The sequence below is a fragment of the Balearica regulorum genome, chromosome 5 (assembly GCF_011004875.1).
Source record: "Balearica regulorum gibbericeps isolate bBalReg1 chromosome 5, bBalReg1.pri, whole genome shotgun sequence".
NCBI classification, from domain to species: Eukaryota; Metazoa; Chordata; class Aves; order Gruiformes; family Gruidae; genus Balearica; species Balearica regulorum.
In genome coordinates this window covers 47,096,522-47,110,483 of record NC_046188.1, presented here as the reverse complement: position 1 = coordinate 47,110,483, position 13,962 = coordinate 47,096,522, and the positions used below count along the sequence as shown (strand labels likewise).

Genomic DNA, 13,962 nt, shown 5'->3' with positions numbered 1-13,962 from the left:
CTTTCCCTCACCAAACTATGTCTCATAAAAAAAAAAATCCAAAGATTCATTCATATGCAGCTCACCTCCCCTGACTCTCATAGACATGTCTCCACAGGATCAGGTAAAAAATAACTTATTCCTGTCTAAGAATGCAGCAGTTTGATGCAGCCTTTCAGCTTTGGATGATATAGTTAAGCCTTGTTTCACAGATGTGTATGTGGCCACACAGTACTATGACTGCCACCTAGGAGTATAGGTGTGCTTAGGGCCTGCAGATGACTACACAGAAATATCTAGCTGCTGGTATCATCTACACATTACGAATATACAGTATATGGAAGCATATACAGTATATGGAAGCAAAGACCACTAGAATAAAAATATTACAAATTTGACAGAGAAAAAAAAAGAAATTAACCCATGAAAATGCAAAAATTTGGAAAAAAAAATCAATTTCCTGACATTTAAGAAGTCATCAGTATGGAGCATCATAAAATACAGCTCTGGGAACAGGGAGAGTATAATGGGTTTAGGAAACAAACCTGCAGTAGAAAGATTAAGACCTTCAAAATACTTTGAGCTCATTCTCAAATAGTGACCAAAACCATCACTACTAAACATAAAGACCAGGAACTGATGGTCTTACGTAAAAATATTTTAAGCTTTAATGAACGTTATTGCAGGCTTGGTACTACGAGTTAAAGGTTTAACAGTGGCACTCATAATGGCAATAGTAGAAAAAGTAGTAAGAGTGTAAATGAAGGTGAGATAATCTAAAAATTAAAACACGTTTAATCAGCATGACACATTATTGCTGTCCTTATTAAATTTTTGTGCTGATAGTGTAGGAATATATTTTACACAAACAGTCAAGGCTGTTATAATTAGTCATGTCTACACCACGGAGGGTCTTGCGCTTGAAAACTGTAGCTAAGAGAATGATAATGATTATATATGGCAAGTTTAGAGACTTAGCAAAATATTTAAGCTTTATGCAATATCCATACCCCCAGAGTAATGCCACTTACTTTATTAATATCCTAGAAATAGAGGAAATATAGATTTCAGGAGAATTCAACTAATTTTCTGAAACAGAATCAAGGATCTTCAGGCAGCCTTCTGCCCACTTGCCCTCTAGTTACTCCTAGAAATTATTAGCAAAAAGCATCCATGACATTATTTTTCCATTGTTCTGTTATTCTTAATATAATTTTCCCAATATCTTTAAGCAACAAATAAAACCAATCACTTCTTGTCTCACCTACAGTGAGCATGAAAACCACTGATCACAGACCTCAGTGTAAGAACCAACTCTACAATCCTTCGGTGACTTCACCTTCAATTTTCCCCTACTCTCAGAACTTTCATATTTGTCAAAATTTCTGCAGTACCCAGATGTAAACAAAATGCCCCCTCCACTGTTAAGTAGAGTGGAAATGTTACTGTCATACATACATTTCTGTTATATTTGTTCTTTTTTATTATTTTTACTTGCCTCTTCAGCAGCAGTATAATATATCAAATGCACTTACTTTACAGTCCACTCTAAGCCCCAGCTAGGTGCAATGCTGACCCTTTTTGAGCCTTCTCCCCTGCAAGTTCTACAACATTAACAGTTCCTCGTTACTTAACTAGTTCCAGGATATCAGGATACAATAAATATAAAGCTTACATACATTTGTGTTAACTCATTTTCCACTATCCTTGCCTGTATTTGTTTTCTTTGTTATTATCTATTAAAAACAGGTTTGTAATTCACTTTTTTGGTGAAGATTAATAGAATAAAGTCACTGAATACTTCATCTTCTTTTCAGACTTTGTTGTATGTTTGCTTACCCAAACAATATCAGAAAGTATCTTTCATATTTTCTTACATCTAATACTTTTCTAAAGCCTTCCCTTACAAAGTCTTATAAACGTTTTGGTAGTTATAATTCACATTTTGCCCCAGCCTTTCCGATTTTATCCTTACATAGACATTCCGATTTTATCCTTACATAGACGTAGCTGCAACTTCTTTATGCACTACCATGCAAAATAAATGAAGTTTTCCAGATGACAGAAAGAGCAACTGAGTTGATGCAAGGCCAAACAATTAGCCCACAACAAAACTTGAAACGTCCTCTGGATTTACAGTGTTCAGTGCTAGTCAGTCCCTTTAAATTAACTTACAGAAGCATACAGTAATAGTATAGAGGGGACTAAATCAATGTTTATAATAAGCAAAATAGGAAGAAGACGTAACAACAGAGCACTGACTGCTGAAAAAACCCACTGAATTGTGCCTAATTTCAGCAGAGCTGGGGAAACCGAAGGGCCAATTAAGGACTCGGCTTCAGGTTCAATTTTCATTGTGAAAGTGGATTAGCATACCTGGATCTTATATAACATTTGTCTTACATTTAAAATTAATTCTTCACCTTAAATATATTAGAATGCCAATACAGCAGAGTGGCATGGACAACTACTCAATCAAAAATCCCTCTGGGAATTCAGAACACAGCAACCATCTAAGAGCCAACACAACAGCAGTACAAAATAATTCAAGTTAGCATTGGCTTTATTCAAACAGAAATTTCAGAAGTTCTACAGCTACGCAGAATTAACTGTCAGAGCTCAGGGTTTTGTCAATATTTCTACTGCTAAAAAGCCAGGCAATAGATAACGTAATTACTACGGGAAAGGTCAGCTTTAGTTTTATGTCTCATCCAGAAGAGAAGGTGACAGCTTCAAACTCTTTTGCTAAGATACTGGTTCAATACAGAGTCATTAGGGTAGAGTAGTGCTTACAATTCAGGAGCTTATCACTTTACATGGTTGGTTTGTTTGTTTGTTTGTTTGACAACTGCAGTATAAGGAACAGTTAGTGAAGGCTGCTCATAGGAAGTGAATTTAGTGGCACTTTAAGCTTCCAGGTGTTATAGAGCTTGTGAGAAATTACTTAAATTATTGCAAAAAGTGCTGCAGCTGCAGGGACAGTCACCATGTTAGGTGGTGTTGCTTTGGGGTATAACAGTTGCACTATATATCACAACTAAATTACAAAGGCTTAGGAATTTTTTTCTTACACCACCACTGGACAGACTTAGTCTTTTCTCGTACGACCTCCTCCTCTCTTTCCTTCTTAAAATAAATGCAGTGAACGATGCCAAGTACTGCCCAGGCAAGACATTATTTTTAGGTCAATCAACCTATTTTCAGAGTTTATCAACATCATGAAAGACTGCAGAATGTTTTCAGAGCCCAGAATGGTGCTGCTGCCTCCCAGTAAGAGCTATTTCAAGCTGGCACAGTGGCTGTTGAGGGAATACTGCAAATAACGTAGGCATTAGTTAATGTTTTCCCCATTTTAGCCAAATGCTTTACAATTCTCTTTTGTACATTATTCCTGTATTTCCCATATTTCAAAAGTGCAGGATTAAAGCTCTGGAGAGAAAAAGAGGGCAAAAAAGAAAATTCTACTTCATTTCTGGCAGTCTGTGTGTTACTGGGGGAAAAAAAAAATCATAGAAAAACAGGCCAGGTATTTGTGAATCCTGGTCATTCACAGAACTGGAGCTATTTTAAATCAATGGACTTTAAGGTGCCCTGACAAGAAACACTGAAAATTTACAGGTTAATACATGCAAGATTCACTTCATTTTCCATATCTCCCTCATGAACTTTGCCATGTTACTTAAGCTTCCAATTTAGTGAGGGGGAAATAACAGTTTCTGGAGATTACTGATGGCAAATACATATATAGCTCAGGAAGAATAAGGTCAGAGCATAAGTTTAAACAGGCTTTACATGCTTTGAGGCCTGAAATTGCAGCTCTGCATGTAAAGAAACTAAAACCAGATTGGCTGCAATATTTCTACACTCTCAAAAGCAAGTAGAAAGGAGAGCCGCACTGTATCAGTTAAAACAGAATTGAGAAAACAATATACAAACGTTACATTTCAATTCTGAAACTGTCTCATAATTACAATATAAGATGTTACTTAATTTCTCTTTGTTGTGTTTATAAACATATAATACAATCACTGGCAATTTCTCAGAATTTTGTGAATGCTGCAAAGTGCTTCTTTTCCAGCAGGTTTTCAAACATGATTACCTCCTTAATATCAAAATATTTGCTGTTACAAACAGCATTAAAACAGTAGAAAACTTAAAAAACAGTCCAGGCAATGCCACAGGAACTCAATGTCATTCATGTAAATTTGATGGATGGAGTATTTAAAAAATAAGAAACATGACTGTAGGAACTGTCAGTTATAATAAAGCCAGGAGACAAATCTGAGGCAGCAAGCCATACATTGATTTGTTCTTCAGATCTCATAGGGTGATGGTTACTACGTGACTTTTGTTAAACCCAAAGATAAAAACTACAGATTATTTTCAAAGCTTGCTACCAGTTGCTGAGACAGATGCTTTTCGTAATAGTATCTAAAAGGCTGTTGAATTCATGACATCAATTATCAAATAGTAATTATAGTTCTATTGTACAATGTTTGTTACTATTCAACTTAATTATACTCATACCCCTGCACATACAATGATTATTTTCAGAATAGAACTTACACATTTGTTTAAGTTAAAATTTATCCTTAAATGTAATTGAAATTTTGCTTTTAAACTGAATTAAACTTAATTAAAATCTTAATGTTCTGTTCAGAATAGAAATGGTCTTATGAATAGACATAAGAGCTCCCTATATCTATATAGTTGTGGAAAAAAAAAGAACCAGAGGAAAGGTGTGGTGTTGTACTGAAATATGAATCCTAGGTGGCTTAATATCAATCGAAGAAGAAATGGGTTGCCTTTCTAAATAAATGCTTTCTGCAAATTGTTGTATTTATGTTTAGATATTTATTTATCTTTATTTAAATATTTTTTTTTTTAATTTAAATATTTGTATTTTAGAGGTATTGGCCAAATTCTACCACATTTTCAGGGGTGTTTTATATCTGTATTATCAGGAAAGAAACTAGCCATAAGGATTAATGAGAGCCATCAGATGACCAAAGGGCCGGAGTCATCAGATGATCAGAGGACTGGAGCACCTCTCCTATGAAGCCAGGCTGAGAGAGCTGGGGTTGTTCAGCCTGGAGAAAAGAAGGCTCCGGGGAGACCTTCTAGCAGCCTTCATGTACCTAAAGGGGGCCTACAGGAAAGCTGGAGAGGGACTGTTTATCAGGCAGTATGGTGATAGGGCAAGGGACAATGGCCTTAAGCTGAAGGAGGGTAGACTTAGATTAAAGGAAGAAATTCTTCACTGTGAAGGAGGTGAGGCACTGAACAGGTCTGCCCAGAGAAGTTGTGGATGCCCCATCCCTGGAAGTGTTCAAGGCCAGGTTGGATGGGGCTTTGGGCAACGTGATCTAGTGGAGGGTGTCCCTGCCCGCAGCAGGGGGGTTGGAACTAGATGATCTTTAAGGTCCCTTCCAACCCAGGCCATTCTACGATTCTATGAATCAATCTGAAAGCAAATATTAGAATATATACTGAAGTAAATTGAAAATCACATGGAAAATATCAAGAATTTAAATGACACCACCTCCTCCAACACACAGTTCAAAATTTTCAATTGCATTGATTAGCTGTAAAACCTTTCAATACAGAAATAAAACTATGGAGATAATTGAAACTAATCCAAATTTAAAAGCTTGAAAGTATTTATAAGCTTAAAAGTATTTGTGAATTATCTACAGATGAACTGTTATGAACATGAAATAAACAAATACTCATTAGAATATTATTATTAAGAAATTATCAACTTGTTAATCAAAAATGACTTCACATTTGTTGGCCTACATATTCAAAAAGAGCTAATTATTCATCTGTAGTTTCACAAAACCACACTGTATTATCAGCACATTCATTACAAAGCACTGCATGAAAACTTGTAGCTGCATGTAAGCAGAATCTTGATTAATCCAGACCAACAGTCAAACAAATAAAACAATTCAACAAAACAGAATAATATTTATCATTATGTTTATATATCATCTTCTTTTAATTTTGAGTGGAAACAGGAACCATTTTATTGCTAACTGATTTTACGTCACAACAGCTTGAGAGCAACCCATACTGGAAGCATCTGCAAAAGCGTATGTAAGGAAAGTTTGAAAGATGATCAGAAGAAGGAAACTTAATGCAAGCAAGAGGTCATCCCAAGTACTAAAAGAAGCAGGAGAGAAGGCATAGAGATGAAAGTAAAAGAAACGAGGGAAATTGTGTGTAGAATTGAATGGCTGTTGTGGTTTAACACCAGCAGGCAGCTAAGCGCGCACAGCTGCTTGCTTATTTCTCCCTCTGCAGTGGGATGTGGGAGAAAATTGCGAGGGTAAAACTGTGAAAACTCATAGATTTAGATAAAAACAGTTTAATAACAAAAAAGGGAACACACACACACACACAAAACACATGAAAAACAAGTGATGAAAAAACCCTAACAAAACCCAATTGCTCACCACCAGTTGACCAATGCCCAGCCAGACCCTGAGCAACAGCAGTCCCTGCAAACTTTCTCGCCCTCCCAGTTTTTATTGCTGAGCATGACATGATATGGTATGGAATACCCCTTTGGTCAGGTAGGATCAGCTGTCCTGGCTGTGTCCCCTCCCAGCCTGTTGTGCACCCCCAGCCTACTCGCTGGTGGGGTGGTGTGAGAAGCAGAAAAGGCCTTGGCTCTGTGTAAGCACTGCTCAGCAGTAACTAAAACATCCCTGTGTTATATCAACGCTGTTTCCAGCACAAATCCATACAATGAAGAAAATTAACTCTATCACATCCAAAACCAGTACAATGGTAAGAAATAAAAGACCTCAGCACTGAAACGAAAAGGAAGTTAAGAATTACAAAGAGCTCTGAAGGTGAGCTGAAGGTGAGCTTCAGGTTTATAAGGCTAGAGATCAGATGGGATTTGAGACAGACAATGTGAGGTGAATTTAGTTAAACAGTAAAGGAAGTGATTTAAGTATATAACCCCTGACAGATCTATTGGTCATAAAGGGAATTAGCTAGCATTACACTAGGAGAATATCAATTGAGATTATTATTTTTACAGGATGCAGCTAATTTGTGGAGAAGACAACTTGCTGTTTGTTTTGAATTTCTGTCCATTCTTCTTAGCATATCAGACAGTCTTTTTTCAATTCAGATTCACTTAGAAGTCCTCTCACTTTTCTCTCCTGCCCCACTACTATGGCATAATGGTCATTCTCATTTTAGATTATCTTATCTGAGTCATGATCTTTTCCTGAATAAATATAGTCCACTCCCTCATCCTCTTTGCAAGCTGTTAAAATGGCTTTAGGAATATACATATATATGTAAAGAATATACAGATTTTTTATATAAAACTACATTTTCTCAGGTGCTCTACTACAAGGACAATAACTTCTGTAGGTGCAGAGAAAGCATTTCATACAATTGTTTAGGTTAGAAAAGACCTTTAAGATCATTGAGTCCAACCTTAAGAGAATAAGAATACATTAACAGCAATTAGAACACAACAGCATAAGAATACATTAACAGCAATTATGAATGTGTAAATCCACTCTCTATTCCTAGAAAAATAATGGAGCAAACAATAAGACTGAAGAAAAGTCCCACAACTTCAATGAACAGGAATGCTACAAACAATGTGTATAGTTACTATAGGACAGATTCTAAAAGATGATCCTGACTAGTTTTAATTTCATTTTAAAATCAGTGGATGGGGAGAAAGCAAGGTTCTAATATAGCTGCATTTCAGAAAATCATTATCCAATAAAATCTTAATCTCAAAATGAACAAAAATTAGTTTGGATAGCATTAAAGAATAATGATGAAAGCATGGTTTTCAGTAAAGATTTACTGTAGATTAGTACAATAGGAACTAGAAATAATCTCTTCCATACAGATCTTACTGTTAGGGACCAATCCAATGTCACCATCAAATAGGGACAAAGAACTTGCTTTTTCAACCTGATTTTCATTTACGGGATGATATAGCACAGACTTCTCTCCCAGTTTCTCTCCGAACAAGAGAAAGAATAAAATGGCCACAGATAAGGATCTAATGTTACCAAATTCAAAGACATTTCAGTGAAAAATCTAGGGTAATAGTTGTCTGTTCCATTCCTTTGATTTTTTGAGAAGAAAAAAACATTTTCAAGGAAAATTTTTAGTATGAAAAATTGCTCATGTTAAAGATATATTTTCTGGTCAAAACCAGACAGACACATATTCAACATCCCTATTAATTTAAATATTTTTACCTGATATCTGGGAACAAGTAAACAGGGTCTTGAACCTGAAACTCCCACATTAGAAATCAGTATCCTGCTAATGAGCTGATGACTTTTCTGCATTTTTCCCCTTGCTTTCTTTGATTAAGAATGGGGGGGAAAAGTAAAATCTTTAAAAAAAAAAAAAATCCACAATAGCAAAAAATGTAACTTGATAACTGAGACTGACATCAGATGCAAAACTAAATGCAACACTGATAATACACTTTCATCAACCCACGTACAGTCTCTCAATATTTGAGAAGAAAATCATGCCCAGAACTTGTAACATCTGTCTTTTTTACCTTCACACGTCATTTCTGTATTTACAAATTCTCTGAGGACAGAACACAGAACAAAAACTTCTGTGTTTTTCAAATCTGTTGATCTTCAGTTTCAGTGTCATATTTTGACAAGTTTATTACAATATATGTGAATAGTAAAATCAAAAGACCTTTGAATCCAAACAAACTGAAGAATGTGAATTTTCAATAATGTTAAAATATTTGAAAACACTTGAGAATGGAAATTTGGTGTAGTTGATTTACTATAAAAATGCAACATTCAATCATGTTTGAAATCTCAAACTGGTTTCAGTTAATTTTACAGGAGAAATAGAAATGTAGGACTTTATTGCAAGATCTAGTTACAGATATACTCATTTTTTCTGCATTTATACTTTCTAAAAAGTTAATAATCACATCAAAATAATTTAATGACCATCACTTTATCTATTTGTTCTCCATGATTAATATCAACAAATCCTGGCCAGCTTTATCTTTTCTGTTTAAACATGCTTATGAAAATATTTATTAACTCTGGTCTCACAACCAGGATTATGAACTGTCAGACCAGCTTCTCCAGACATAGAAAACACCTGAAGTTTTATGAATAACATATGCAACTGAGCAAGGTAAGGGTGGGAGATAGAACATTTATGTCATTTGTAAGGGAGAATCTATCTCCTGATTCTCACTTCCAAGGCAACATCCATCTCAAGTTGAGACCTTGAAGTGATAGAAGTGATACAGACCCAGACAACTATTTCACATCAATCTCTAGGACTTTAATGTTTACTTATATTAAATTTTCCTCTATCCTTTGAGAAAGCTGAGAAAAACTTTCAGACAAAGAAGATACTTTTAAAATACATATAATGGGCATATTTAAAAAGGGGAAAATGAGATACAGGTTCCAGGATTATAATGATAATGATTAAAAGGAAGAACAACTCAAATGAAGGGCTCAAATAACACTGATTAAAGCAGGAAAACAGAAATGAACAGGAATTATTTGGTAATTGTTTTAAAATTAAAGAAACATTGAAATCAGAACTATTTATAATTATTAGTGTTGATTAATTTCTTATGGTGGGTGATGAGGGGAACCCTGGAAATTAGATCAGTCCGACATACCAACAATTAAAGGAAAAGAGTAAATTAGTGAAACAGAGCTCTGGTCTCCTCATGCCTACTGCATTCAATCCAGAATATCTGAAAGAAGAGAAAGGCCTTAAGAAAACTTTTAGGAATTAATTGTATCTCCACAACAGATACTAGTTTCTCTACCCTGTTTCTTTCCCTTCTTACTGCCTCAGGGGGTTCTACTGGAGAAATACTAGTAAAAATAAAGGGAATTGCCAGTATGTTTTAAGACTGTAGAATTAGTAGCAGTTGTATTTTCTCAGAAGTCAGACACTCAAGACGTGCAGTTTTGAATATTGCTTTCTTACAACAACGCTTGTTATGATGAGAGCAGCAAATGTCAGGCCATGAATCCACTTACAATGCAATAACTGCAGCACAAGTAGTCACACAGACAAATGTTCTAAACGCTGTACAGTTTTAAGGTTACAGTATGCCGGTAATTTTCAGTGCCAACACTGCAAGGGTATGAATTATCTATTCTTAGGAACATTTTTATAGTGCCTAACCTGTATTCCCAGCAGTAGCAAACCACAAGAAAAAAAATATGATTTCCTAAGACATCCTCAGTAAAACTTCTTGAGTAGAAGGAATCAGTAACAAGACCTGATTCAAAGCTCAGGTACCACGGCACAAAGGCTTTAAACACATATGTGACTAACTTCCCATGCACACCAGAGCTCCAAATGTGCAGCAACCAGTTGGTAAATACAACACGTTCAGTCCCAACGCTTTTATTTCCTACCTCATCCTTTGAGCTAACCTTTTAAAAACTTAACCTGAAGGCAATCCTCTGCTCTTGTCTATCTCCTACTAATTACAAAAGTACTACATCCTCCTATATGAAGGATACTGATCTAGATACAGAGGAAAAAAAAAGAAATATGTGCATGGGTGACTTAGGTGCTGTTTCATCCCAAGGAGGATGGCTCCGCTCTTGCACCATCAGGATGTTGCAGAGTGCCCCGCCTCAACTGCTCTTACTACCTTCGATAGGGCATAGCTGAAACTCAACAAGATCAAACCATCAGCTCCTGAGTCCCTGGTTTGGGAAGGTTGGTCTTTTGCTAGTTTTTCTCTATTTATGTTTGACTCCAACCCATCCCATACTGTTGGTCTACTGTATCCACGTTTATATCGATTTGTTGATTACAGATAGAATATACAACTCACACATAGCAAACGCATTATAGAACAACTACCTCAAGTTTCCAGCATTTTTCAATTTCTAATTTCTCATGTTACTCTAAATTTTAGCCCAGAAGACAGTATTGTAGTCATTTGATCTGACTGATTACATTACAGGGTGCCTCCATGGTCATCACACTTTTACAAAGAATACTTTGTAACAGAATGTATTTCTTTCAAAGGAAAAATCAGAAGTTCAGGATCTCATTTATTACTGCAAAGACACAAACTGTAACTTTTACACCTACATACTCAGACCTTAAAACAGGGAAGTCTGAAAAAAGCTCCTTCCTAAAGACATATAATTTGAAATTTCAGACAAGCACACAGAAAATTGATGAATGCTTACTCAAAGTAGTAAAGACTGTATATTGAGCAGGCATTTAAACACAGAAATGATCAGGAAAGCAGAACACCCTTTCCTCCTCCTGCCAGACACATTACATATTTCAGCAATAGAGAGCATAAAACATTGGGAAGGAAGCACTCTCCACAACAGCCAGTGGAATATGGCCACTAGGTGCTTTGGAAGGAGATAAGAGCCAAAGATTATGCCCAGAGTTTCAGCAGAAATGTGTTTATCTTCTCACACTGAGAATTAGAATATAAAGAGAAAATAGACATTTATAGAAATAACTCCTTACAAAGTTATAATAGAAGCTTGTGGCAAGTATCAGAGAGTTTAAAAAGAGACTTAAAACCTCACGTTTCAAGACTGGATCTAATATTTAATTTTTAAGAGCAAGAGAGATAGCCAAGAGACTATGTGAGATTATGTGAGACTATGTGAGACTGCATATCACAAACAGAATTTATTGCATGTGATTTTCAGGAACCTTTACCTCGCTGCTATCGAAGCTCTGACGAATGCTCTACTGAATTAAAAAACAGGAGGTATTCTGAAGAATCATTTTTGCGCACCATAAGTATGCATTAGTCAAAATAAAATGACTCTGTGAATTTCTAGATAAATCTTTAAAATAACTGCATCTTTATATCAGAATACGAGGATTTCAAGTTCATTCAACATAATAAACTGCTTAGGTAGAATCAAAACAAAACCACCAAGGAGCACAAATGTTCCATTCTCTTTAGCCAACCCAACTGGGTATAGAAGCAGCAAATGGAGGTGTTTCATTTTGGGAGGGATTATTTATTAAAAAATTAAAGCAGCACAGCATTTGACAAAATGGATGGGCTATATGGCGCAGTGTGGATGCTATTACTCCTGCAAATTGACCAACCTTTTCCAGTATTCAGAGACCCCACATATCAGATGACCACACACTGATGGCCTCTGCAAGGCAGCAACAAGCAATTCCTTACAGAAGATTAGAACATATATACACAAGGTCAACAGACTAATTCAGCTTCTGTGCTACTATTTCTCTGGTCAATCCTGTCTCTAAGAATATATTTTCTTGTTTGTTGACCAGTGTAGTGATAGGATAAATATAAAAGTTATGAGAAATTTCAGTGTCCTGCAACCTAATAGCTCTCACCATTTCTAAGATTGTTCTTGAATCTGCCTAAATTTGTCATATTTTAATTTATTTTTATAAAAATACATTAATCGTAGTTTTACTGAAACTAAGTTTGAAGGTCAGGAAAAAGATTCTTGCCGTTTACTTTAATGTGCCCTAGTAACAGTTTCTTAGCCAGCTACAGTGCTGATGGTAATTCACAATTCCCACCAAGACGAATTTTCACTTCTGTAGCTCTCTGTGAAACACCTTATAATGTAAAGACTAATTGGAGCAGAAATAGCTCTGACTATAGCATTTAGTTCCTGTCAAAACTATTTTGTCAGAGAGTTTGAAAGAATCCCACCAAAATGCATATGATTTAGAATGAACACAGTGTTATGGGAACATTATCTATTATTAAAAAAGTTTCAGAACATGCTATATCTTTCAGGGAATCCATAAAATGGATTTCAAGCAGAAAAAAAATATGAGGGGTTCTCTGAAAGTGTAAAGGGAAAAAAAACGAAACACAGTATGAGAAGTTTCTGAATAGGTGAGAAAAAGTCATTCAAGAAAGAAGTAGTGGAAGAATATCCTGTGTCTGTGGAACTCAGTAACACAGTTACTTTTCAGCAAACATGTAAATTTATTTAAAAATTACAGTTGTGGCACCAAACTGCTTTCTTGATCACTTAATAGAAGCTGCTCATCAGCTCTAATCTGCATCCTACCTGTCGATAATTACAACAGTGCAGTTATGGGAATAAAAAAATATATACACTTCTAATTCCTGTATCAGCCATTTTTCTGTGCAGCTTTGAGACAGGCTGAGTTGTTTCACTAACAAACATGAACATGCTATATAACCACAATTATGGGGGAGCGAAGTAAACTCTAGCAGAGGGTGCCACTCAAGCACAGGAGTGCCAGCCAATTTCCTTGAATGAGTGTAGACATCTATTTCAAAAAGCAGAATGATCTCACTAAAACATGTAGATTTGAGGTTGACCTCACAGTGTGAACCTACTGAAAATGGAACCCAAACAGTATCTAAAAATACAGCATTAGCAATTAAATACCAGTAACAGAAAATTATGAGTAAATTCTGTTTAAAAACTGGGGTTTTTTTAACTACAGACACACCAAGAGATTAGACACATCAGAATTATATGCAGCTGTCAAACAAGTTAGTCTGAAAGTCAAAGGTGTAAGTCCTTGGCCATTTATCATTCATCTCAATTACATAATTTTTTCTTCTTTTAGAGTTTATGCAAATATCCAGCCATCATTATACATTTCTCAGTATTCCTCATACAGATGAGCAATCTGAGACTTGTGTCTTTAACTTGCAATTATTCATCTTCCAGTGTGATAACATATATTAATCTATCCAACATAAGTAAAGAATAAACACATTCTGATTCCTTTCAGCACCACATCTTTACTGAGATTTGATATTTTTATTTGTAAGAACTGGCAGTATGGTAAGGAAAGTCCATTATTAAAAGCTATTAACAAATATAGTAAGAAAGAGGTAAAAATTCATCAAAAATCTAAAATAGAGAAGATTTTTTGTGGTTTTCTTCTTTTATCTTCTGTGTTTTACCTTGATTTTCTTTCCTATGTTACAAGTTATTCAAAGACTAC

General features: G+C 35.5%; 1 protein-coding gene across 4 annotated transcripts in view; it reads right to left on the bottom strand.

The window, feature by feature from the left end:
* Positions 1 to 13,962, bottom strand: part of LRRC4C (leucine rich repeat containing 4C) — a 571,899-nt gene that overhangs the window by 347,243 nt on the left and 210,694 nt on the right. The gene's annotated exons all lie outside the window — the stretch shown is intronic.